This window comes from Siniperca chuatsi, linkage group LG3, assembly GCF_020085105.1.
Source record: "Siniperca chuatsi isolate FFG_IHB_CAS linkage group LG3, ASM2008510v1, whole genome shotgun sequence".
Classification (NCBI taxonomy): Eukaryota; Metazoa; Chordata; class Actinopteri; order Centrarchiformes; family Sinipercidae; genus Siniperca; species Siniperca chuatsi.
The window spans coordinates 22,643,870-22,666,959 of NC_058044.1; the positions used below are offsets into that span (position 1 = coordinate 22,643,870).

Sequence of the window (23,090 nt, forward strand, 5' to 3'; positions counted from 1 at the left end):
GGTTTCTATGCCAATCCCTCCAATCCAATCTGAGCTTGTGTCTGTACCAGGTGAGCACACATTTTGCCTGAACTGACATGTGGGAACAGGCAAATTATCCATGCAGCACAATAGTAGCTTTGGGGGATTTCTGTGCCATGTTGCTTGCTTGTGCTAAGTTGATGCATGTTTGTTGTAATCAGTGACTCCCTGCAACAACCTTTCAGAATGGACTGGTTGAGTCAAATCAGTTATTTATTTATTCATTCCAATATGAAATGTCTGTAATTTGAAATCAGACTTGTAAAGTTGCATATAACAGGATCAGTAGTCATGTGTATCGAAATGTAGCCAATTTATTTTTCTCAGCATTATAAAGCACAGTTATGCAAAAGAAAGAGAATTGACAACAACTACGGAGCCAAACTGAATGCAGCAGCAATGATCCATCAACTGGAGCATGCATTGTGGCAGTGTTTCTGAATGTGCCCTTTTACAGTACAGTACGGTTTTCGTGGAAGACCACAGTCACATGGCGGATCAATAATAAGGCCTTTAATAACTGTGTACGTTTATGCTTTGGAGGAAAATAGATCTTCCAGAAATCTTTGTGCAATGAAGCAGAACTTTTCCCCTCAGAGAAAGCAGCATTTTCCACACGGAAAAGATTTCTTACCACTGACTTGACTCTCAGCTTTAATAAATGCACATCAACAGTTGGGCTGTGTTCCACATTTTCACACTATCCGAGATTAGCAGCTGAGGAACGTCAAGTGTTTGACCCCGGGTGATAAGGTGGGAGTAGGAGCGGTTTAGAAAGAACATGAAACACTGAAATACAGCACACAGTTGATGAAGAGCACTCAAGATTGAGGGTTCATTGTCAGTTCATGAACTTTCTTTCCCCTTTTCTAAAGAGACGTCTGAAGCACAATACCATTCAAATAAATCTAATTCCACACTTATGCACTATATGAAATCAAATTATCAAGCAATCATGCATTGTTCCTGTTGTCAAATGGAGTTGTACTATTGTTGCTGAGCATATGGCCCCATGACTCGTCTGTGGTCAAGCAACGAGGCACAACACTGAGTGGGCGTCAGACAGAGAGCTCGTGTGTGTGTGTGTGTGTGTGTGTGTGTGTGTGTGTGTGTGTGTGTGTGTGTGTGTGTGTGTGTGTGTGTGATACACACAGGGGCATGAGCACACAAACAGTCACACACTCATGAGTTTCTATAGCAACTCCAAACAAAACAGTCTGTGCATGTGGTGACCCCACCCCAGCAGAAAAGAGGGAGGAACCGAAATAGTGAGGTAAAAACAGACATAAAAGTTAAAAAGCAAGAGTAGAGATGAAGGCAGCGGTAAGGGACATCACATGGGAATCTGCAGCTGCATATGCTTAACTTTATGCATGCTCTATGTCTTATTCATAACAGAGACATTCAAAAAACATCACACGCATCGAAGAAACCCTTCACCATATGCAAGCTTTTCCCACTGCCCATTAAGGTCCTAAAATGTGTTGAACCTTTAGCCTAAACCTGCATTTGTGTTCCTTAAACCATCCTCAAATTTGGTAACAAACCTAAAAGCTTTGCTTCTCAAACCAGAGTCTCTTGTTTAGACACTTGGAAAGACTTGATTTCACAAGAAGACAGAGGAATTGTGAAGTAACCTCATCCCACCAGTATCCCATGGGCCTCTTATATTGTTCCACCACACAGGTCACAACTTCCAAGGTCAACCAAGGTTGAAGACGCCCACATCCACACATAAAAATGACACTGGCATTTAGATGTTTTGTTGGTTGAAGAAACCTCTGACCACTTGGACTTTTGGCATTTTCCTCTGCATCCATCCTGCCAAGATGAAAGTTGTGACTCTGCTGTTGCTGATGAAAGGTTATGGGTTAGATTCTACTAAAGCAGTAGGCATCTATGGGTACCAGGCATGGAAGATGACAAAACTAAGATGTGTTTAACTGTTTTATGGTTGGATAAATAAAGCAGAAATGAACCAGGTTAGACTTTGGGATCACAATAAAATCACTGGTTCTCCGGTAGAGATTCTACATTACATCTACAAGTGTCAATCTGCCAATATTACACTACAAATAAATGTTATATGATTGAGCACAGCTGATTGTGCAGCCGTACACTACCTTAAAGATATGATACTTTTCACAAATAGGCATTTAAGGGATTATTTTACTAATGTTGTCCTCTTCCTGCTCAGCTATGTTCCCGCCATAACAACTGCTTTGATGAGGTGTCTACCTTGAGACAGCCTGAAAATGGGGTAACCAGCATCAATTCACTTTTTGTTTTAGGTCAGTTGATAGTAAGAAAAATAATATCACAAGCCTTAACCGTTAACTTCTTCTCCTACATGACAGTAAGGAGCTTTATCATTCCGGTGAAAAGAAGCTGAAAGGCAGCTGCTGTCCTACCAGGGTGAACAGTGAAATATATCAGTGATGCCAGTAATGACTAATGACCATTAGTTTGATCCCCATTAAAAAGATTATTAGATAATCAAGCTATTAGTCGACCACGATCAAAATGGATATTTAGCTGACTAATCGGCAAAGCTGGGGCAGGTGTAGAAGTTTAAATGTTTAGGGTGACAGATAAGGGAACAGTTTTCTATTAAAAACAAAAAACAAAAAAAAAAACACTGACAGTAGTGTTCAAATCCCAAAAGCTGCTCTCTGAGCAAGACTTTCTGGACTACAGCGTGGACCCATGTGGACTGTGGATAAAATGGGTGGTCTCCACAGACTGGAATTCAGCCAGGGGGCTTTGATGAGTTCTTGTTTTATTTGAAAGGAACTCTCAGCATGTCTCTAACACAACGGGAAAGGAAACAGGCAGGAGTTCTTCTCAGTGAGTCACTGTCACTGTGCTGTGCTTTGACCCCTTCTATCACATCTGACCGCTCAATGACACCCTGTCAGAGCAGAGGGAAAAGAGCCTACAGTGTGTGTGTGTGTGTGTGTGTGTGTGTGTGTGTGTGTGTGTGTGTGTGTGTGTGTGCGTGTGCGAGTCCCTCCATGTTTCCGGGCCTGTCAGATTCAAGCCTTGGGGGTTGCGACACAAATCCATACAAAGCATCCATCATGGAAAGGAAAAGTGGTCGCAACTGATGCTGATGACATCCAGGAGGTCAGGCATCTTGCTGCAGAGGTCCCTGGAGTCCTTTCCACAAATAGTCATTCAAGTAATTTTATCAAGAAAAAATGCTACTGGTTTTCTCTGTTTTATATTATGATAACTTAAACATCTTTGGGGTTTGGACTGTTTGTTGGACTAAAGAAGCAATGTGAAGACATCTCCTTGGGCGTCACCTTGGAAACTGTGGTGGCCATATTTAACTGTTTTCTGACATGTTATACTAAACAATTAATCGAGAAAATAATAGTCAGTTGCAACCTTAAAAGGATAATATCACTTCATCTGACTTATAACATATTTCTTGACACAAAGATAAAAAGCATTGTTTCAGTGTCTTCTTCTGCTGCACCTGCACCATTGAACCTGTAACCACCCCCAACAGCGATGATGTCAGGGTGTACTGACCACACCCTGAGTTCACCTCTACATCACTGTAGCAAGGTGACAACTTTAACCACTGGAGACCAGCAAAAAGATTTTCTCCTGGTGTTAAGTTAGTCTTAAAGAAAGTTGTAGTTTGGGTAAATCTGATTAAATTGTCTTCTAGCTTTGTAAATCTGCTTCCCAAAGAAATCTTGGAACACATAGCATCTTAGTTCTGCTTGAAGCCAATGGATAACAATAATTATTGTGCAGAGATGCTTTTGGGATGTCAGGCCCTCAACATGGGGTCAGAGCTCTCTATTTAGACGTCCTGGTGTAATTTAGGCACAATTTACCCCATTTGTGGTCTATGTAATTAATTCTATTCATCCTTTTCCCTCTCTGTTTCCTTATCACTGTTATTTTGTGGTTGTCCAAATTTGTAGCCTGCAGTGTTTCAGAGCCTCTCTCTCTCTCTCTCTCTCTCTCTCTCTCTCTGACAGTCACACATACGCGCGCATGTGTGTGTGTGTGTGTGTGTGTGTGTGTGTGTTTGTGAGAAGGAAGGACAAGCTTCCTGTCAGGATGTGGGGTCCAGCAGGGGGACAGTGGCACTTAGCCAGAAGTCACAACTTTCTGCTGAAACCAAGTGTGTCAGAGTTTGTGAGTGTGTGTGTGTGCGTGTCTCCTTGTGGCACATGCATTCATGTGCAATTGTCCACCTGATTGCTCTGACCACTGAGCGAGCATACTTAATTTCAGAGGAGTCATTTTATTGACTATAGGAAATTCTTGTCCAACATCAAAGAGATTGGGGCTCATACTGTAGCGTAACTTTCATTCATAAACTCCTAAACAGCAGAGCTCCAGATGAACCTTAATAAGGCCAATTATCAGCATCTCTCCTGCACCAAAATCATAGTGGAAGGCTTCACTAATCTATACGGACTCTAGATAATTAGACCACCAAGGAGGAGAAAAATACTCCTGAGCCTGGGCCTCATAGATGCCCTTTCCCTATCCTCCTGCCTCTCTAATCTTTCACATCCTTTCTACTCTCTCCAGTCATCTCCTTTGCCTTCTCTATCTGCATTCTCTATCCCTTTCACCATTGTTCATGCTTTTTTCTCTCTCTGTCTGACGCTCTGAATAAGAATGATCCTTTATTGACTAAGACATTTTGGACAACTATTTACATCAGGACATATCTGGGACTTAAGTGACACTGTCAATAAATAATACGAAATTACAGTTTACTCAGAACCAAAATCATTACTGAGTCAGTGTCTATGGCTGTCGGGTGTATGGTAAAATTGCAATCTCCCCACTATCACATGATATTTCAGGCTGATTCATATGATGTTTTCATTCATGCATAATTGTACTTTTAGGCCTTAAAAACACAGACAAATGACAGGAAGACAAATGGCCACAATGAACTAGTATCATTTTTACAGTGGTTGAAACTTATTTTTAAAAAAGAAAATGTACCGAATCTGTCTAAGTTCGCCTGAAGTTCGCCTTCTTTTTTCCCCCTCACATTTGAGTAAGAACATGCTATATCTTTGTATAATTTCAAGGGACCAAACACATATCTGCACAAATGTATAAATGACCTCACATTCATTACCAACTGTACGGATGTGGATGAGTGTTTCTATGTTTCTGTGTATGTTTGTACAAGTAGGTTCAGCTGTTTCCTCACACACACTTCACATTCCCCTTCACACACCAGTGCACACACACACTACCACCCTTCCCGGTCAGGAAGGGCTTAAAGGATGTCCAAAGAGAAGCAGCGTATCATTGTTGTAACTTGTTGTTCCTGACAACCAGAGTGCTATATGACTCACAGTCAAGACCTAGCGATGCAATCAGGAAGGAAAACCTTGAAGCAAGTGACAATCGCCACAGCTGAGTGCTGAAGTAAATTAACAGCAGTTTCCCTAAAAGCTGCTAGATGCTGCCTTTTTTTTTACAGTTAAAGGCAATCCTCCTGTTGAATGTCTAGGGGTAATTTAAAAAAACAAAACAATTTTATTAAGAAGGGATTAAACATAGATTTGTATTACGGCATGTTTGCTTGATTTGAAGGACTCTCAGCTTATAATACTCAACTGTGATGGTAGCCACTTGCTTGCCCCGTCTTATCTCCAAATCCAGGTTTCAAAACATCCTTTCACAACTTACAGGTGATGTCACAGACGTCCATAGTTTTATCTGTGGAGTGAGCCTTTCAATAAGCAAACACTGGGTCTTTGGTGCAGCAGCAAGGAGCTTAGCACTGTATTTTTCACACCAAAGCAAAACAATAAAAAAGATGAAGGAGGCAGTACAACTCTGAACTTGCAGAAAGCTAAACACATCACTAGTGCTTACTCATGGTATTCACCTGGTTTGTTTTGTCTCAAACGCTGCCTTGCTCTTATGTCTATTTGGCATCTTGACAGGTGAATCTTTAGATTCTCCATCATCGACTTGCAGCGTGCCCGTGCCACCATCACACTGTCAATTTGAGGCAGGTGGAGAACACACCAAATGATGAAATGACAAATATCTTAAAGCCACTGCAGATGGTCAGACCTTTAAAAAGGGCAGAACAAGAGCAAAGCTGGCAAAGGAAGGATTACACAACCGATGGCAGATCATAAAGCACAAGGGATTATCTTTTCAACCTTCAAGCTTAGATGTCTGTTCATTTTCCCGCCGGGATAAAGATCACTCAGACGTTAATTCAAGAAAAACTCCTGCAGGCTAATGGTTACTAGGAACTACAGTGTGTCACTGTGCATCAGCGTCAACTCCAATAGGCTCAGCTCACTTGTCTGAGAATTTTGAGATAAATCAGGAGTCATTTTGTGTGACAAAAGCATTTTATTAAGACAAAGGTTATTTAGGGCCAAACTTCAGTTCACACCATAAACACCTGTTAAGCTCACACTATTATCTATGATAAGCTTACTTTGTAGATCACCAATGATACAAGTAACCTGCTGCAAGTATGACAGTGCCCAGACAACCGAAATCATCAGATTCCTGTGTTCCTTTAAACATTATGTAGAGGTTTGTCGCCACATTCATACAGTCACACAAAACGACCAGTGGGAGATGAACACATTGACAGCTAAGCAATCACAGCTTTAAAGTGACTAACTCAGGAGCACCTCAACAGTCAATCACTTCCTATGGTTTAAGGCCTCAGAATGCTTCAAACGAACAGGGGTGTATGATGTGTTGTCCAACCACGTCTAAAAACACAGTATTTATATCATTTCTGAATGGCCACACACAGTAGAGTACAGGCAGAGTAAAAACTCTACCGTCATAGCTGCTTCCTGGCTGGATCCCTCTACCTCTCCTTTCAAACGCCAAGAACTCGTTGTGTGTTTTGGGGGTCTTTGTAGTATTGATGCGATAAATCGTACAAATGGGGATAAGGACGCACCCTTTCAGACAATCTCTCCTCAAAGGCATTCATGGTGTTGAACTTGATTTAATACGACAAGTGACCAAAGTAGCTGTGTAAGCAATAATATAACAGAGCTTGAGAGAGAAGTTCAAAGCCTGCCTACTTCACACCTGGCTCCAAACACCAGGCCACTCTACGCGTAAAGTGGGCATGATTATCGGATTTACTGTTTCAGAAAATTCCGCCATTGGACAAGATGTTTCAGACACTGTTAGATGATTCGACAAGTGAAGCATGCTGTGGCCTTTAGGATTTAAACTGGGCACCTTTTTCTTTGACTTCTTAAACTTTTAAATCAAGGGAAAACCTTGAAGGGAATGACTTATCTCTTGTACTGCACATTACAAGACTGATTGATGCTCTGATTGACTAATTGATGAGTAAAATGTATTTAGTAACTTCAGCATGTGGTGATGATGTTGCAGACAGTTTGGGTAAAGCTGATCTTTGACATACAAACCCAAGATGAACTTTCGAGTGGAAATGTGTTCAAATTTTGTCAAAGATGCTCATAAAACCAGAGGGCAACCTCAGCAAACCCTTGACATTTAAGTAGTAGCTTTAATTTACAATGTCCCACTGTTATTTCCAAAAATATGCACTTAACATCTTTGGTATGAAGGAATGCATCTGACCCAAGGTACTGATGTCATGTCAGCTTTGCAGACATGCCACTTAATGATTTAAATTGGCATCTCAGACATGTAATCTGACACTTGGATCTATGTCAAAGGCCACAGCCTTCTGGGAGGGAACATTTAGGCAATAGAGAGATGGAGGTTATCCTGTTACATCTCAATTAGCCACTGATTTGTCGGCAAGGCAGGTAAATGCTAGCATCACCCTCAGGGTCCACATTGCAATGTCAGTTTCAATTAGCATGATTAAACACAGGGAAACAGAGAGAGGAGAAAGGAAAAGAGGGTGGAGATGGAGTGTGACCTCACTAAAGGCCTGTTGCTGAAATGTCTCCTGGCCCACAATGAGGGGAGTAACAGCAGCGAGAAAGATCGCTTTGATACATTTTTCAGCTGCGCAAGGCGATACCACAGCTATGCACCGAGAAATTCCACAACTCCCTTCTTCTCTCTCTCTCTCCCCCTCTTCATCCTCCTGGGCTGACAGCACCATCATCATCCCTTATTCCCTCCCCCCTGTGGTGTCTTTACAATCTCCTCATCCATTATCATTGGTTAGATAAAAAAAATGACTGGAAGATGATTGGATGGGAGGCACAATACAGCAGTTGGCCTCACTGTAGGTTTTCCCTATGATCAAGCTACTGTCAGATCAGAGTTTGAAGTTCTTTAAAAGTTGAGGCAGTGACTTAACTCAGTTTACAACGTGCCTGATGGAACAGGCAGACTGGTCATTTCAGTTTTTGCCTCCCACACACACTCACACGTACACAGTAGTATATTATAGTATCAGTTCCCCCACGGTAACACTCTGCACCAATATCCCTTTCAAGTCCTGCCCTCTGTTTAACCAATCAGAAAAAACGCCTACCATCACAGCAGGCCGTTTTTGGATCTGGTGTTTAAAGACAAGCATGAAGGGATCTTTCCACATTTAAAATGAAAGCAAGGAAGATTTATGGCTAGTAGGTGGGCGATGTAAAGTACGACTGTGTATTGCATATGGAGGAACTAACTTGTCACAGAAAATGAGACGCCATCTGAGGTTTCTTATTAACAGCCAAACAACGCTGGATGGTTTTAACAGAGGACAGTGGTGTGGAATTACCAGCCTGAGATGAGCAAGAGGAAATTATCTGATGGTCTGATTGGCTGCTTCTGTCAATATTAAAGCCCCTGAAAACTTGATTTCTAATTTTAAGTATTCCTTTATAACATTAAATGTTCATGACTGAATAAGCAACAGTTAAACTTAAGGTTCAGAAAAAACATTCTTTATTCTTTATTATTTATTTAGAGTTTAATACTCAAAGTTTTGTTAATTAGCATTAGCTGATGTGGTGATGTGGAACTGAGGCTCTGACTTGGCTCAGTCTGCTTTGAGATAGACTAGGTTCTGATACCCCTCTTTTAATAAAATGCACCCAACCTTTTTACTGTTGAAGTACTAACAAAATGTTTACAATATTTGAAATGGGATATGGCATTTCATGTTGTTGTCTTCTAACAATTTGCCACATGTTTCTCTTTGTTTTACTAATGAATTAATTTTAAAGGCCACGTGATTTGCTTTAACCCAACCAATATAAAATGAAAATCTTATATTTTATTTTTTGTGACATTTTAAAAGTTTGTCTAAACTTCCCTTTTTGGAGTTTTCTTTTCTTCACAGTTGGATTAAACCGAGCTACTAAATCTCCGTCCTTCTTGGAGTCCTTCCCTCCCTCCACTCCTCTCTCTCGCCTCCAGCCTGTGTGAATCCATCCGTCTCTAATCTTCTTCCTGTACGGCTCACTGAAACCTCAACGTTCATTTGTCCGACTCTTTGTTTGGCATCCAGTAGAGGGTGTCTGCCTCTGCCTCTCCCTCTCAACCCTCCATTCATCTCTTCATCCTCCATTTCCCACTTTCAACCACTTCCGCTCTCCCTCCATCCCTCGATCCCTCCACCAGTCTGTCCTCGGCTTCACTCATTCCTCCCCTCTCCCTTCATCTCTCTTTCATCTCCTTTGTCTGCCATCAGGTCCTCCTTCTCTCTCACACTCTGTCCACTCTCCTTGCTGAGAGAACGACAGTGCAACGTCCTGGCAGCTCTCCACCCTCCCTGCCTGGGCGGAAAAATAAACAACTGTCCACATGTTCCCAAGGAATTTTAATGACTTCCATAACTCTGGCTTCTTTACCTGCCAAACCCCATGCAGCATGAGAGAAACAGTGGACTCTGGACGAGCCAGTTTAGCGGCACTGATGACGAGCTTTGTGAGCCTCAGCCAAGTAGTATCCTTTGAAGAGCTGCGCAGCTTTAAAAGAGGCTGGAGGTTTCTAAAGCGAGAAGCCATATAGATAAATCTATGAGCTAAAAATGCTAAATAAAACTTCTTAGTGTCTCTCCTGCATTTTTTAAAAGAAGAATAATCGAAAAATATTTATAAAAAATGCTTGATCAGTGGGTAGCACTATGCCAAATTAACTGTAACACGCAGATTTCTTTCTTTCTGTCTCACACACACACACACACACACACACACACACACACACACAAACACACACACACACGATACATTTGCATCAATGATGACCAGGGGTAGAGTAGGACCTTAAATGCCCCATTGTGCTGGCTCAATATAGCACACATTACATGTGTTGTATAAAATTCCCTGCTGGAGGATGATAAACGTCACAGCACGCCACTCCTATTCTGCCTCAGAGACTTTGTGCGCATGCAGTGATCAGTGCAGCCTCACAGCAGGGATCAACTGAACTGACCCATGATATTGTGGTAGGGCCAAACCATAACCGTCTCTGTCCTCAGCTGAGCTGTCTCATTGCACTAAAGTGATTGGCTCAACATTTGTGGTCAGGCAGAAACTACAGAGAAAGCAGCATTTCTAAAAGTCTCCCTATGCTCTTTTAATACTTCTGTATGTCTGTAAGGTAGCATCTGTGATTTGGAGTCTTGCCTCCCATGTTACTGTTCTTACTTTGAACTACTTTCTGATCTGCTCTTCTTTACCAAGGCTACTATCAGAGACGTAATTGACGCAAAGATATCAGATTCAGAATTAGAATCAGAAATACTTGATCCCCGAGGGGAAACTCTTTCGTTATAGCTGCTCACTATCACGTCAATGCACACAGGAATAGAAGTACTAATAGAATAGAAATAGAAATAATAATAAATAAGTCCAACATGAGACAATTATTTCTAGTAAGAAATAAGAGATGTGCAAATCAAAATATAATCAGGATCAGTTTGAGCCTGTTGGCGTCCGCTACCCTCAACCTGCTGTCCAAGGATAGAGGATAGCACTGGCCACCACAGACTAATAAAACTTCCTCAGCATTGTCCGGCAGATGTTGATTGATAGATAGTTTATTGTCCATGTGTACTCCCAGGTACTTGTAATCCTCTACAATTTCCACACTGACCCCTGGATGGAAACTGGGGTCACTTCGCCCTTCGTAGGTCTACAACCAGCTCCTTAGACTTTGTCACATTGAGCTGCAGATGGTTCTGCTCACACCTTGAGACAAAGTTCCCCACCACAGCCCTGTACTCCGTCTCATCACCACCACTGATACATCCCACCACAGCAGAGTCATCAGAAAACCTCTGAAGGTGGCAGGACTCTGTGTGGTAGCTGAAGTCTGTGGTGTAGATGGTGAAGAGGAAGGGCTGCAGCTGTTCCAGCACCAGTCTCTCCAGGGTCTTCATTATGTGGGAGGTCAGTGCCACCAGTCTGTAGTCCTTGGAGCCACAGGAACGAGGCAAGATGTCTTCCACAGAACAGGGACCCTTTGAAGACTCAGGCTCAGGTTGAAGACATGGTGAAGGACTCCACATAGCTAGGGTGCACAGGCTTTTAGCACCCCGGGGCAAAGGCCATCGGGGCCTGCAGCCTTGTTTGAGTGGAGTTTCGTCAGCTGCCCTCTCGCCTGGTCAGCAGTCAGGCACACAACAAAGGTTACTTGTGGGGGTTCCACTCCAGCATCCTCCTCTACTTCTCCTTGGCCTCCCTGAACTTCACCTTCAGGTCAGCCTGGATTGCCCTCACCTCCTCCATTAATTACCATCCCTCCTAATTACCATTGGTAAAGGCCCTCCTCTTGGCATTCAGGATGTCTTTGATGTCCTTTGTTACCCACGGTTTGTTATTTGGATAACAATGGAGCATCTTAGTTGGGACAGTGCAGTCCACACAGAAGTTAATGTAGCCAGTGATGCACTCAGTAAGCCTGTCAATGTCCTCTCCATGAGGCTCCCAGAGTGCATCCCAGTTTGTCACCTCAAAACATCCCTGAAATGTCTCATAGGCCTCCTCTGAACATCTCCTCACTGTCCTTGTAGTCACAGGCTGCCTTTTAACAAAAGGCACATAACAGGGTTTGAGGTGAACCTGGTTGTGGTCTGACCTACCCAAGGGGGGGAGGGGAGAAGAGCTGTATGCATCCTTAACGTTAGCATACAGCAGGTCCAGTGTCCTCTCCTCTCTAGTAGGACAACTCACATACTGGTTGAAATTAGTCAGTGTTGTTGAAACACTGACATGGTTGAAGATACTCAAGCTTAATATGAGTGCACTCGGGTGTTGAGTCTGGAGTTGTGCTATGGTGGGGTGAATGGCGTTGCACACCGATGCCAGGTTAGCAGAGGGGGGGATGTAAACAGCCACAACAATGGCATGTGAGAATTCACATGACACATAATATGGTCGGAGTCCCACAGCTAACAGTTCAATGTCCGGGCTACAGATACTCTGCTTGTGACCAGGGTTACACCATCTGTTGTTGACCAGAACAGCAAGCCCGCTGCCTTTCCACTTACCGCTCCCGGTGATCCCTGTCGGCCTGAACAGTCTGAAAGCTGTCGATGGAAATGTTATGATCCGGGTTATCCTGGTGTAGCCATGTCTCTGAGAAGCATATCAAACTACACTCAAGGAACTCTGTCTGACTCCAGGCTAATGCCATTAGCTCGTCCATTTTATTCTCCAGTGATATCAGGTTGCCCATGATGAGAGAAGGCAGACATGGCTTAAATCTTTTGTTCTTAAGTCTCTTTTGTCTGGACCCCTCTCTCTTCCCTCGCCGCTTCCACCTCTGTATCCTCGGTGTGTCCTCCACCAGATCTCAGTGGGGACATTGATTGTCCTGGGCGCCATGCCGCTCATCTTCAGCGTGATCAGCTGTTCCCTGGTGTAGACAATGCAGCCAAACAGCTGTTCTGCAGTGGTGCCCTGACCAAGTAGCAGGAGAAGTCACGGCGAAAAGAAAAAAAAAACCCAAACACTCTCTACTCTCCTTTTCATAAAGAGCGTAGTTTAAAATACACTTACACAAAAGTTACTCAAGTTTTATTAAAAAAAGGAAAGCTAAAGTTGGAAAAAGTAAGACGACGAGACGGCGCAACGGCAACAGGCAGCATGCATGGTGGCGCATGCGCACTTTAACTTTAATGGTAAAGGGTTCAGTTTGCTTGAAACAAGTAGGTTTGTATAACGTGTCGTCTGACCTCGTTCTAAGGTAAAAGTGTTAATAGCTGATCAGAAGAGCCACACTCAGAGATGGGGCAAAAAGCCTGCCATCATAGCCTCCCTTTGGTTGCACCTCTCTGCCTCATCAATCTCTCTCCAAAAATTCTGTGTCTTTTGCGTGTCTTTATAATCTCAATGTAATGAATCATACAAATGGGGTGCACACTTTGGGTAGTTTCTTCTTGAAGACATTCATGGTGTTGAATTTAGGTGTACTCACCAAAAGTGACGGAAGTAGTTGTGTGAAGAATGAAAAAAAGAGCTTGAGAGAGTGGTTTAAACCCTGCCTTACTTTCTCACCTTCGCACAGATGGCCAATCACTACTCGAAGAGGGCATGCTTGTCGGATTGTTGGTACACCACGCCCCCTGATTCAGACATCGGAAAGGGGGTTTTAGACATTTTAGAAGTAAGCTTCTGTGAACTTCATTAAAAGGTTTCCACTGGCAAACTAGTAGAAGGCTTTTATTGTGAAGCAACAGGAACTCTGCTCACAGTTGCGTAGAGTATGACATGCAGTGGGTATTCCAACCATATGAAAGTTTGGCGAAAGTAACTCTTAACTCCCCAGTGCTAGAGGTCTCTGGTGTATTTAAGTGCACACATGACTATTCATGAATCTGCAGTGATTGAGGTCCAAAAGAGGCTCGCTGTCAGGTGGAACACCCTTGTTGGGAGTGTATTTTTATGAGGCCGTGACCCAAAGACTGTCAGGTTAAACTCCAGTGACCTGACATGAGAGTAGTCGAGGGGTTAATGGAGATCTCTGTCGAGGGCCAAGGCAGGGCAATACATAAAGAGTTACTTTTTTCACACTAAATATTGAGACCTATTTAAGAAATAGAGAAACAAGAGAAGAACCAGTTCATGCATAAAATAGTTCAGATGTAAACAGTCCATTGTAGACTATGGTGATCTAATTCCTGACCCACCAACTTTTTAATATGATTTCTAATGAATCTGTAGATTGTTTGTCCATCTCGTCCATTAATATCAGTTTTTAACATAAGGGCTGCATTACGACTGTGCATTTTTCTCCTGCCTGGCCTTCTCTTCACCTTCATTAGAAGCCCATTACAAAACCAGACAATGTGTTTTATTACAGATGTGTCAACGGTGGGGAACACCCAGCCCACTGGCAGGACCACTGTTTAGATTTCTGATCTCCTCAGTTGTGTTTTTCTTTCCCTCTCAACCCGGGACCAGCTGCAGAGGAAATGACAATACAAGGGGAAAACAACAGAGGTTAATAACATCTCCTCCCACCTACTCACACTCCCAACTCGCTTGCTCATGTATCCCAAACTGGTCTTTTTCTGTACATGTGGCTTGTTCAACCTCCCACCCTACTTCTCAATCCGCACTTCTACTCGTTTCATCTACAGGGTTGCAACCCTTGACCCTTGAAATTGATATGTCACTCTGTCTTGCACAAACCCAGGAGGCTCACACACTTGCAGATTAAGTTTCTCCCCTCCTTTCCCTCTTTGGACCCCATCCTCTCTCATGCACAAGGAATCCGTGCTGTGTTCTCTAACTTCAAGCCCACAATGATTAACAGGCCTTGGGGAGTGGACCCACAGAAGTCCCCTAAACTTGTAATGTTAGAGCTTTATGGCTCAACACAATCAAGAGATTTGTCTGTTCCTGTTTTGTGTATCTGAATGGTAAAACATCTTAGCTCTTTTATAATAGCCTGACAGTTGATATATTTCTTCTATCTATTTCCCTCATTTTAGCCATTTACATTCGCTCTTTTAAAACACAAAAGGTACAGACCACCACAAAGAGCATAGATGTATCAAAATAGCATATTGTCCAGTACACCTGATCAGGATGAGAAAGTACAATGACAGTACAAATTAGCCATCTCCAAGGTCTAATTCAGTTTGTGTTCCTGATTTCACCTCACATGCCTATCTTACACAATGTATCTATGCCATGACACACATTCCAGCACCTGTTTGCACTTGGTGGGGGAGACTGATTGTTAAAATGACTGTGACTGTGGTAAACAGTATCTGCTTTAGTAACTAGGTTTGGTTATAGCCACACATCAAACCACAGCTTGTTCCAGCACTGAGATCTTCAGCTTCAGTCTGATGCAATTCCCTTGAAGGGAGGTGTGGGACGTGAAACTGGAGTCCCTCCTCACTAAGCTCTGCTCAAATATCCACTTCTGGACAGGAGAAACCCCATCCTGACTTCATAAATGACTTCCAGGTTTTGTTTAAGAAGGAGGGAGGGAAGGACGAAAGAAATGATAGAAAGAAAAAAGAAAGGAAGAGAAAGATTTAAGGGGAAATTGGGAGGCTGTGTGCTCAGCATCCTCACCACCAGAGTCAATATTTGCCAGGGCAGAAAGGCTTCCCACAAAAGGATGAAGTCATTGTTTTTGGACTTTAAAAAACAAAGTTCTGTATGGTTTTGCAGTGTATCTCAGAGATGTACTGCAAGTTTTTTCATGTGTTTGTGCTGGTTGGTTGGTATGATTCTTAGTTATGTCGAAAGTGACAAGGCTAGGAAGAGTAAAGAAATATCCTCCTTCCTGTGTGCTCCACTCCTCCTTTTACAATCCCTCAACCTGCCACACATCACAACACACAGAGTTGCAAATCCCTACAGATAAATAAAACTTTTTCCCTTTTCTTTAAAATTCTCACTTTCATCTCAGTGCTCAAAGTACAGGCTTCCCCTTTTCTTTCATTTTTCCTTACGAAGTAGAATGTAGGATTTCAGAAGTCTGCTATTGAAGACTTTATCCCAGGGAATTGAGAAATTAGCACTTATTACATTGCATTTGTTAGCAATTATAGTGAAAGTTAATGGGGCATTAAACTTTACAATAAAAAAAACTCATAAAACACCTTTCATACAGTTTGTTACCTATTTTCCCCACTTACCACAGCTACCGAAAAACCAAGAATGGCTTCAGTTTGATGCTGAGTGGTGGTTTCTTACTCGAATAGGTTGCATCAGCATTCCTAACTAATGCTAATAAAAAGGCTGATGTCAGTTTCATACGAACAAAAAAATTGAAATTCCTCCATTCGAACAGCTGAATTGATGTAAGACACATTATAGTCCCTGTAACTCAGCACCAGTCTGCTATTACCACTGCCAAGACAGGGAGGGGAGCTGTCCTTGACAAAAGGGAGACTGTCCTTATCAGATGAAAACACCATGCCATATCTTCAAATAAAAATGTTCAACAGGTATCACAGGTCAAAGTTGAAGTACAACTTTAGGTCTTACGACCGAGCACAGTAAATGAGCCTACAGTAAAGAAGTGACATTTGCAGATGGGGATAAACCAAAGTGAATGACATGAGCCCAAAAGGAACTTAAGAATAATGGAAAGTAAAGGTTGGTCATAACTGTGGGGGAGAAATGTCCTGTTGCACCGTGTCCCCAAGGCCTGAGTCATCTGGTGGTTTTGGTGAATACTGCCCAATATTTCATTCGCTGGAAACCTTTACTCATAGTGTCTTGCAGCATTCAGTAACTGATCTCGATTGTCAGAGTAACATTTATTGGGTCAGAAACTACATTAACACTTTATTGAGCACCTACAATAAGTCTAACAGGTGCATATACTGTAGATTCTCTCTTCTTGTTGTACAAAAACATGTGAGATCCAATTTTAGTGACAAGCCATGAGAGAAACATGTCAGCAGGTCCTCCCACTTGGTGAAGACAGGTTCAGCAAAGCTTTCCCATGAACTCTGACCTGGCCAGAGCAGTCTTTAAAAAGCGTTGGGAGAAGTTTGACACCCTACAAGCCTCAACTCACTGCGGTCAAGGCCGACTGGGAGCCTGGGGTTAGAAAGGATTAACCACTGCTGGGCAAACAGTGAGAGCAAGACAGTGCCAGACATTTAGCCATTTAACTGATATTATTATCCAGAGGAACATACAATGGATATAGTGAGTACAGTTTCTCTCTCTGGCAAAAATCCAGTCTCACTGCCCTCTCAGACATGAATCCAACATTAACGGCAGAAAGAGTACTGGTCCTCAGTAAATCAAACAACAATTCAACCACAGTCCCTCTTTGTTTTTTGAGGCATTTCCTAGAATCTGATTAAGTAACATGACAGTAACATGGTTAAACCATCTGTGGGAGAGGACAACAATGAGCCAATCAGCCTATGTCAACAAAACACTAGATATGAATTTAAGTCTGGAGGAAATTGAGGATCAGTTAGCCTTATCCACGGGAATATCAAACTTTAAAAGACCTCAGTGTTTACTAAATGAAATTACCTTGACTGTAATAAATCGTCCATTTTGGCATTACTGGTTCAAAGATGGTATGTTCTTACTTTGCTTTCTGAAAAGAAACCTGATCACAATGAGTTTGGGGCCCTGTGTGTGCACCTGCATTAAAGCTGAAATGTGTACAGTCCTTTGTCAAAGCTCACATCTAAGCCCCTCAGTGGAACCCAGCCCAAATACATTTGGTTTAACTTAGAACTGGATGGCAGTGTTCAATCAGATCCAAATTACAATCATCAAAACAGAACCAAAAAAAAAAAAAGGTTCAGAGCTTTCATCAGCCAGAAACTGACAGCAATGATTTCTTCACTCAGTGGGCCAACAGGTGACGCTCCACAGCGTTTATTGAGTGTGCACTTTTATACAATTAAGCACAAATTTAAAACGTACATATATACATACACATATATAGTTTACACTAACACAGACACATAAACGACATACATACACACACACACACACACTGCGGTTGGGGATGACTTTCTTGAAAACAAAATTAAATGCAGCAGACTCGGACAGCTGGAAACCATGCTGTATGACATAATCGAAGGCAGGCTAGCCAAGCTATTTAACACACACACACACACACACAAACACACAGCCCCATTACATAAACCAGTGATTTACAAGTTAGAAAGAAGAGTAACACCCATTTCTTGGACGATAAGACAACCCCTTCCTGTCTCTTTGTAAAACACACACACTCATTCACTAACACACGCACACATACACACACACACACACACACACACACACACATACATGGTCTATCATCTCTCCTAAAGTGGAAACATAAGGAGCGGAACTGAAGAGGTGCTTGGGTCACTGAGGTTGATTGAGACACCAGGACAATACTTCACCATTGCAGCACTCAGTGTTCACCTCCTCGGCCTCAGCATGGGGAGAAAGTAACTTCTCTTGGCTACTTTTAAAATGTTATTGAACTACATGTCCAAGGTTGAAGTGCAATAAGTCACATGTAACAGTGAGAAATCTGTCTTCATTTACCACAAAGATATATCTCAAAACCTTGACCCGAGAGCAGGCATGTGGTGTTAAATTCAGATGGATACACAAATGCCTCGGGAGAGGAAATCAAGGCCAGCATGACTGCAAATCATTTGGCCTGAAGCAGCAATATTTTCTTCAGGGGCCCAGCACACAAGTCATTCCTGAAACAATAAGAAAACCTCAGAGAATGGCCAAAAGATGAAGACCAAACAAAGCCTGTTGCAAGGGTCCTGTTTTATTACTTCTCTGCAAAAGAACTCTGGACAAATATTTGATTAGACATTTCAGGATTCATGAGAGGACTGAGGCCATCACCATGGCTGCGAGTGTCATGGAAGCAGGATGTGTACGCAGAGTATACATCTCCTCTACAGACAGAGTTGAATCTCAAGGCAGAATATACTTCACTTTGGTAAAGCATCTGCAAAGCAAGACTATCAGCAACTGAAATTGCACTTGAAATGACCATTTGAGGCAGTGTGAGCAGTAGAAAGTATGTAGAAAGTCAGTTAGTGTGTCAACATCTAATTCCAAACCACTTCTGCAAAGTGGAATCTTTGAAACAGCAATCTATAATGTGACTGTAATCTACTTTTCAGCAAGATCCAACTTGCTAATACATTCAACCAATAAATTTGAATGTTTTATATGAAATCTTCCACATTCTTTTAGCATTGTGCTATCCTATTATTAGACTGCTATAATCAGTAACATTCTCAGAGGACCTCTAGTTTAAATCAGTGTGTACCTTGGTGAAGACAACAGGAAAAGTGATGAAACAACAGAGGAGAAAAGTGTGTGTACAATGTGTGAGGAGGTCACTGCCTTCAGGAGGCAGCACCATGGACGCAGGTGTCTGTGTCACTGGTGTGAATCCATCAGACTTCATTATTTCAGCACTGAGAGGACGAACTTGACAGTGAATCAGACTTTATTTGCCAGCGGCTGGGAAAGTATTTCAGCTGTGCTTGTCAGGAGGAACGGTTAGATGACAGGGAGTAAGACAACCCAAAAAAGCACTGTTTCTCATGAACAAATATCCATATTTTGCCTATGAAATGTAAATATAGTGTTAATTCTAGATGGAAATGACACTGATATTTTGAATCTCTGTTAACTTATTACAATTCAGTGCACAGGTTTATTTTATTGCACTGTAGGATGGTCTTATAGCAGGAAGATTTGATGTAGGTTGAAATTTTACCCCACCTCAAAAACAATTGCAGCACAAACAAGATTCAACTTGGCCCTAAACCTTCATATTTCACGCCAATCCAAAACACGATTACAGTTTACTGGCAGATAAAATGCACAGCAGAGGGGAAATATCTGTGGCAAAATTCTGAACGTTGAAATCGGAACAGGATTGAGCTGAAATGGTGTACAGATCATTTGTAATAGTTCTTCTGTAGAGGTTTAAGAAGAAAAAGAAAGCAAGTACAAAATGCTCTATAACCTCAGGGCCTGGAATGCAAATCCTTGATCATGCAAAACACCTGAAGTGATGTAAAAGTGAATAAAGAGAAGCGACTGTAAGCAGCAAATTTGTCGCTTGCAAACAAATAAGAACATGAGCAAAGAGCAAGCAAACCACAGAGTTTCCCATCAGTCAGTCAGTAATCCAACCATGAAAGGCGGCCTTTCATAGGAACACCCAGAAAACAACAGCCAGAAATAGAAACGAGCAGCTCCAAACGGCTCCTTATCACTGCTCAGTCAATTGTAAACAGATACCTATGAAAAGACGCTGAAAAGATCAACTAAAGCACTTGACTGTATCACTCCTCCTTTCCCTCAGGGCGTAAAGAACAGGATAGGAGCCATGAGAAGGGAAAAAACATTAGAAATCATGAACTTTTAAGACTCTTCACTTAAAAGTTATAACAAGTGGAGGACTAAATACAGGTAATAGCTCGTCTCCTATCAATGCAGAAAACCCAGCCCCCTCTATAAACTACAAGCACATAAACCTTCCCCCAGCTACCAACCCACTAAGCATGCTGACACTTGAGAGGGCGGCACCTCTCTTCTGCACACAGAAAGCCATCTCGGGCCCATTCACAGCTCCCGGCTCTATTCTTCTCCATAGTAAAAGACTTCGCAATCTGAAAGGAGGGAACGGGGCCTCTGCTGTTTCATTTAGCATGAAGCTGCAACCAAAGCGGAAAGTCTCCTATTCTCTTCCCAGCTTAGAAGTTTCTCATGTAGCCTGAACTCGTGTGCATGGGATACCAACAAAAATAAAAATCCAGGCTTCAAGCTTGAAAACATGCATGAGTTTATCACAGATTCATGGTCTTTTCCTCGGTACTGTCAGCTGAACTGCACAGAGGCAAAAGAGTAGACAGCAGTCAGATAGCAGCCCTGATGGTGGAGAACACAGCATCTATTATATCAGTCACAAAACACACAAAAGCACAAACTATGCAACAATCAGCTAGCATTGTGAAGAAACTGCACTACGAACCTGCTGAATAGCCACAAGTTTAACTGTTGCCTCCGAACCTTCTTCTTCACCAGACAGTTGTGATCCACCTGCACTGCAGCGAGTCCTCTGCCTGTACTGCTCGCTCTCTCTCTCTCTCTCTCTCTCTCTCTCTCTCTCTAACACGCCTCTCCCATTGTAGCTGAACGCAGTGTAAAACTGTTGCGCCGGCTGCCCTCTTTCCTTCACGCTCCTCCTACAGTATCTCACTTTTTTTCCTTAAGAGCTCTCCCTTCCCTACTGAAGCAGGAGCTGCTCTGCTGTATCTGGTTCTGTGCAGAGAGCAACACAACTTAACTATTACACAAGCTGCAGAGGACTAGCCAGCATACAGAGAGGGGGAAAACAGTGGGTGCTGATGGCGGTGGGGGGGTTGAAGGGGGAGGGTCAAAGCTGATTCAAATTCACACACACACACACACACACACACACACACACACACACACACACACACACACACACACAGAGGAGTGAGATAACAGGGTCCTTTCCCCTCAGGGTGCTTCAGTGATCTTTTGTGAAAAAGACCTTCAAAGATTTTTTTGCCATTCCTTCTTTCAAAATATTTTATTCATTGGCCCAGACTTGAGGGCAAAGGGAGGACTCGAAACGAAACGAAAAGCAAAAGTCTACAGAAATAAAAACACTTACTGCATTTATTCCCTCCATCACTTTCATTCTTTTCCTCCTCCCATTCCCTCTCAGCTTCCCTAAACCTTCTTATCCACCCCCTCCTTTCTTTTGAGATCAAACTTTTAATTTAAATTTCTCCTCTCCTCTTTTTCATCATTGCTTACTTTAAAGTCCTTGGTGAGGCACAAAACATTTCTTTCAGAAAGGTTTGACAAGAGAACCTTCCCCTACTTTCCCTCCACTCAAGGGTCCCTCCCTCCCCATTACTCCTCCAAAAGACATCCAGCACTTTCCCTGATAGCAACAACCTCCTCATGTGAGGAATCTCCTTCCACACAAGAGTTTAAAGGAGAATTTGACCAAAACAAAGAAAGGAGGGAGGTGCTGGTATTTAGAAATTTGGGGATTTACATAAAACATCTCTTCTCTGGATATTTAATGAGCTTTTTTCTGTGCTTTTAGATATTTCAGAATATAATTCAGCATGCCAAACCATGCCCTGTCCTTTCAAGGTATAGTTAAGACATTTTGGGAAATATGCTTATTCACTATCTTGCCCAGAATGAGATGAGAAGATTGATCACTTTCATGCCCTTATGCTAAATATGAAGTGAGAGCCAGCAGGCGGTTAGCTTAGCTTAGCATAAAGAGGGAAACCACTAGCTTGTAGAAATAGTCGAGCACATAATGCCCCATAAAACGGTGAAATGCTTTACACTTTTTGTACAGATTAAACAAACATAATGTAATGTGTTAATTAGTGAGCTACAAGTGCTGGAAGGTGTAGTTTTGTTACCTTTAGACAGAGCCAGGTTAGCTGTTTCCCCTGTTTCCAGTCTTTATGCTGGCTGCTGGCTCCAGCTTCATATTTATTGTGCAGAGACAAGAGTGGTATCAGTCTTCTCTAATTCTCGGTAAAAAAGCGAATAAGTGTATTTTCCAAAATGTCAACCTATTCCTTGGTGGATAATGTGGGGACGATATTTCCTACAAAAAGTTTGAGCAGATTTAAGAGGACACAGACTGTTAATTTGTGTTAGTGTTGTCACAATTGGTCAATTTGTTAACTGAGGTGATATAAAAAGAGGCCAGGGGAATGACATTAAATTAGCATGTGAAAGGCCCACTCGCTGACTTCACACTGACTAAGCTATCCACGCAGAGTTCAACTGAGGAGGCATCTTCACATTTCTTGCCTCCTTCTTTCCATGCCATGTCCCCTAACACACAGTTCTGCATTAAGCATGTGCACTCTCACCAGAAAATATAAGCCCATTCTGCACATTACATTATTTGTATAGACATCATTTCATTAGTGGGGTTCAAACTGATTGAGATTGAGAAGTCTGATATTGAGGAAAATCATTTCCCAAGAGGCCTTAGATTTCTCAGAACTCCGTTTAGAGGAATTAAGATGGGCATCAGCTAACATTTAACTTCCCTCATGTAAAGGCAAATTGTTGGTGTGTGTAATTTATGGTCAGTCAGAGCAACAAACAAATCTCAAATGAATTTTTAATTGC

General features: G+C 42.3%; 1 protein-coding gene across 5 annotated transcripts in view; it reads right to left on the reverse strand.

Annotated features, from left to right (window-relative positions):
* The window catches only part of add3a (adducin 3 (gamma) a), a 115,305-nt gene that overhangs the window by 57,483 nt on the left and 34,732 nt on the right, over positions 1 to 23,090 (reverse strand). For 2 of the 5 annotated variants that reach the window (XM_044188913.1, XM_044188905.1), the window contains exon 1: positions 20,917 to 21,247. The exons of 2 other annotated variants lie outside the window; for them this stretch is intronic. The gene's annotated coding sequence lies outside the window, so the exon portion shown is untranslated. Of the gene's footprint in view, positions 1 to 20,916; positions 21,248 to 23,090 lie in introns of those variants that run through there. One more of the 5 variants, XM_044188908.1, reaches the window with a different exon arrangement.